We start from the raw sequence: 5077 nt of genomic DNA on the forward strand, positions 1-5077 counted from the left end.
CAGGGTTTATTGTTATCAAAGTGCATTGATATCGCCAGACCCGCTTTCTTCCTTTTAACTGTTTGTTGTGGGTGAAGTGACTCCCCGGTTCTTGCCGGGGTCTCCCTGGGATAGAGGGGAAACTCCAGTGCTAAACCTGGAAGGTTGGGACCTGTTTCTTTTTCTGCTGTCCTTGGGTCTTCCAGGTGGATGGAACTAGAGGGAAGGTGGTGTCTCCTGATATGGGCTGTGCATGATGGGCAGGTGTGTTGTGTTTTCATTTTACCTAGAAAGGCGTCGTTATGCTTAAGAGTCCCACAACTCTTTCTCAAGGGCGTTGCTGCCCCATCCAGGTTCATCTTAAATCCATCTCCAGTCCTGCTGGCCCATGGTGGGGGCGGGGAATCTTTGAGTGCACAATACAATTGATCGATTGATCGATTGATCGAGGCCAACCTGTTAGAGGGATGGGTCAGCACGGAGGGATCTCCTCTCCCTGACTGGAGATGGAGATCCCAGGAGATGGGACCTTCTTGATTTCATGGTTGAGGATATTGTCAGCTAAAGCAGAGACACTCCAAATGAAGCCAAGCACCTCTGGGCCACCTAGAACCCCAGGTCCCCAGACAGAGCTCTCTGGAGCCCTCCCCCCTTGCTGTTCGGCTATACTTCCCTGCGGCCTTGGGACTTGTCACCCTGCAGCCTCAGCTCAGAGGAGTCAGAGTGCCTCAAAGTATCCCTCTGCCGAGTGCTGGTGACAGTCACAGAGACCCAAGCATTTCTATGAACAGGGGTATGATGTGGGACTTTTCTTGTATTCTATCCAGAGAGAGCTGTCCTTCAGAGGGGAATTTAGTGTAATTACCCTTAAGGGAGAGATCCTTACACAGCCAGTCACAACACTGACCTTCTAGCTGAGGTTTGACAGCAAAATTACAGGCTGTGTACTCAACACAGGGGTATCCTCCCTTTTTGAGGGGTGGGGAGGAGGAAGGAGGAGGAAACAACGGAGATACAGACGCTTTGAAAGAAGAAAGGGCTGGCTTCCAGCTGCCAGGCACGAGGGTTCTCCTTGGCAAGTTGTCGACAGGGCAAAGAGAAGGAACCCTGAGGTCCCCAGGCACTCCGGCTGCCAGAGAGGAGGGGCTGGGACAGCAGCCCGCCCTATTAATGTCTGAACCACAGCCTGCAATGCTATGATCCCAGCAGAAGTTCATCTAATTCCAGGCTGAGCTTCAGAGCAGTGGGAATTATGTAATAAAATACTTATAGCATGTCTCCCAAACACATCTGTCCCTCAGTCCTTCCCGCAGTGCTGGAATGTTCTTGTACCTCAGAGAGCACACATTCAAGGCCCTGAAAGCCTCACCTGTGTCATCTGGGTAAGGCTCACAGGCTAATGAGCTGCTGGTTCAAACTTAGCATGGGTTTATCTCTCCCAGGTGTGCTGGCCTGTCACCTGGCAGGATGTTAACAAACAACAGATGACTTTTCTTTGAGAGGACTGATTAGAGATGCACTTGGTGGACTTTTGAATCCCCGTAAGGAGTGGTGGAGATTTTCCAAATCTTTATGTAGAAGCAGATCTAGAGACTTCTAGGGCACCTCTTCCCTTCCGTCTCTCCGCCCTACCTTTGCCCAGCCCAGGGGCTCTGTGTCTGGAAGTTCCTTCCACTAGTCAACAACGCTGCCTTCTTGGATTTCCTGCTGAGTGGGACCAAAAACCCATTGCTCTGGAATTTCTGCCCTCCTTGTGAAGCCCAAAAAGCCAAACTGGACTTTGGCCAATGAGAGGGTCCTGAAGACAACTTAGCTGCTCCTCACCTCCTCCAGTTCTGGACCCTGGTAGACAAACCCCTCATTTGCTAGTTCATCTTTCCAAGAGGCAATAATAGCAAAGAAGACTGAGAAGGAGCCAACTGGTAGACCCAGTGTTTACGGAAAATCTACTCAATATTCCCCATACACGAGCACCCATCATTCTTCCTTCCATCTTCCCTCCCAGGTTACCTAGTTAGCAAAAGTCAGAGCCAAGATGGAGGCAAGGATTTCCAGGTCCATCTGAGGACTTGCCCCATGGCCTATGCTGCTCCTGATCTAGACTCATGGGGTGCCTTCATGTTGGAAGTATATCAGGAGTTACCTGTCTCCCTGTCTTCAGAGCTTGTGTTCTTGCTGCATGGAAGGGAGAAAGGACTCTTGGGAAAAGCTCCTATGAGTCCACCGCTACCTGCCTGAAGGCTCACCAGCCCATACCCACCTCAGCCAAGACATGGGCAGCGCCGTGGTTCTTCCTGACCATTGCACCTGTTCCTCTAGGCATCTGCCCTCTGCCTTTACGTATACACCCACCAGAGTTGCCTTGCAGGGAGCCTCAACCATCCCTCCCAGCCCTGGTAACTATGTCCCTCTCAACTGGGGTCTCCTTAGCCAGGGCATGCTCATCGTGTGTACAGAGTCTTATCTGTTGAACCCCAAGTCCCCCACATGGTGGAAGGTATGTACTCAGTACATTGGCCAATGGAAGGATGCATACTCAGCACACTGAGGCACTGAGGCAGGCCTGCCAGTGTCTCAGAGGTTGAGTAGGTGAGAGAGAACTCTGGTGTATGTTGGATTATGGGGTGTAAGGTTGACGGCATAGACCAAGACCCTACTCCTATTCCGAACTGTGAGTAGGGCAGAATGAATTCCTGGAACCTTTTGTTTGTTTGTTTTGTTTGTTTTTTTTTTTGTTTTTTTTTTTGTTTTGTTTTGTTTTGTTTTTTTTTTTTTTGGTTTCTTCGAGACAGGGTTTCTCTGTATAGCCCTGGCTGTCCTGGAACTCAGAAATCTGCCTGCCTCTGCCTCCCAAGTGCTGGGATTAAAGGCGTGCGCCACCACCACCACCACCGGGCCTGGAACCTTTTTTTAAAAAAGTCTAGTTGCGTGTGTGTGTGTGTGTGTGTGTGTGTGTGTGTGTGTGTTCAGCTTGAATACTTATATACATATGCGAGGACAATTTGCCCGATTTTCTTCTTCCACCACGAAGGTCCTGGCGATTGAATTCAGGTGGTGAGGCTGGGTGGCAAGCACCTTCTTCCCCTGAGCCATCTTGCTGGCCCTCCCCACCTTAACTTTTTGAGACAGGGTCTCTCGATGAGCCTGAAGTTCATCAGCTGGGCAAGGCCAGCTGACTAGTAGACATGAGTAATCTTCCTGACTCCACTCCTCACCCCAGGTCGGGCTTTTCACATGGGCTCGGTCGGGGCATCTCCATTGGGGTTCTCCTGCTTGTGTGCCAGGCATGGAATCATAGCTCAGGCCCTTCATGTGGGGTTTCTGCCTCCATCTTGTCAGCTGGTCCTTCTGGGCAGCTTCCTTTCTAACGGCTGCAGACTGAGGACTCCGTTTACCCTCCCTCTGCAGCCAATAGCCTAGGAGGACCACAGGTACAGCCTGGCTCTTCTCCCTTCCTCGAGACTCAGGTAGCTTACCTGGGCTGGAGTCCACACCCAGGAGTCCAAGGGTGCCCCCGGAGGCCCCCACCCTAGTCTCCAAGTGCCTCTCCTCCCCACAGATGGTAAATCCTGGCCCCAGAGTGGCCACACAGAGCATGCCTCTTAAACAAACACTACTCCTTGCTGTTTATCTCCCTGGCCTTTAAACAAACTCTTTCAAAGGTTTCTGCTGATAGTGGGAGATTTGCTGAAAACCATTCCTTGCTTAAAAGCCCCGGGTTTAGGCTGCAGGGTGGGGGTTGAGGGGCCTTCAGGCCTGGCGTTTCTCAGCCTCGGGACCACATGTTTATCCTCTGGGCCTTGATAGAGAAGCAGCAGAGGCTAATCTTTATGGAAAAGAAAAATAATAAAAGCAGGAAAGGGGAAGGGGGAGGCGGGGAAGGTTTGGTTCTTGTCACAGACTCCAAGAGGCTGTGGCAGGTTGGGGTGTGGCAGCGCCCACCAACTCTGCGGTGGGGGTGGGGCCCGGTGCCAGGGTGGGCGGGGCCCCCTGGACTTTGTACAGAAGGCAGGTGAGTCTCCTCTTGGCCTTCCATCCCCTACAGAGACCAGAGTGGGCCTCTCCCACTGGGCATTGGGCAGGAGTGTGGGGGGGGGGGAAGTGGGGGATGGGGGTAGGGCCTAATGGCAGTCACGTGGTCCTGCTGTTTGTCCTCCTCTGCCTTCAACCTGAATTGTAGAAGCACGGCGTGCCTTTTAACATGTCCTTCAGCGTGCCCGCTGATCTTGTTCAAAAATCACTCACTTAATTTAGTATTTCTCAACCTGTAGGTTGAGACCACTTGGGGGTTGAACGACCCTTTTACAGGGGTCACCAAAGACCAGTGGAAAACACAGATATTTATATTACGATTTGAAACAGTAGCAAAATTACAGTTATGAAGTAGCAACAGAAATAGTTTTATGGTTGGGGGTCACCACAGCGTGAGGAACTGTATTCAAGGGTCACAGCATTAGGAAGGTTGAGACCCCTGAATTAATTCCTACAACACAGCAGATCCCAGGACTAGATTTTGTAATGAGCTTGGCTTTGCAGCTGGGGAAACAAAGACAAAGAAAGATCACTGGGACACATCCTCGAGGTGTGGGCTCCCGTGGGATGACGTGTGAGTGTCACATTTGAAGACGACTCTTCCCAAGTGGGGAACCTGTCATTGTAGGGAGTGACACTGATCCACCAGTGATCCAGAATGTTCTCAGTTCCATGGTGTCATTGACCACACCAGGAGTTTTGTTTTATTGTGTTTTGAGACAGGGTCTCATGTACTCTTGGCTGGCCCCAAACTCTATATTTTGTTGAGGTGACTTTTTTTTTTTCCCCCCAAGATAGGGTTTCTCTGCATAGCTCAGGCTGTCCTGGAACTCATTCTGTAAACCAGGCTGTCCCTGTGCTCAGAGATCCACCTGCCTCTGCCTCCTGAGAGCTGGGATCAACCTCATGTGCCACTACCACCTGGCAAGATGATGCTTTTGTTTTATTTGTGTGTGTGTGTGTGTGTGTGTGTGTGTGTGCGCGTGCACGTGCGTGTGCATGGTCTGTGTGTCTCTGTGTGTGAGAGCAGGTTCAGGAAGAGGCCAGAGGTGTCAGACCCTAAATG

This window comes from Arvicanthis niloticus, chromosome 17, assembly GCF_011762505.2.
Source record: "Arvicanthis niloticus isolate mArvNil1 chromosome 17, mArvNil1.pat.X, whole genome shotgun sequence".
Taxonomy (NCBI): Eukaryota; Metazoa; Chordata; class Mammalia; order Rodentia; family Muridae; genus Arvicanthis; species Arvicanthis niloticus.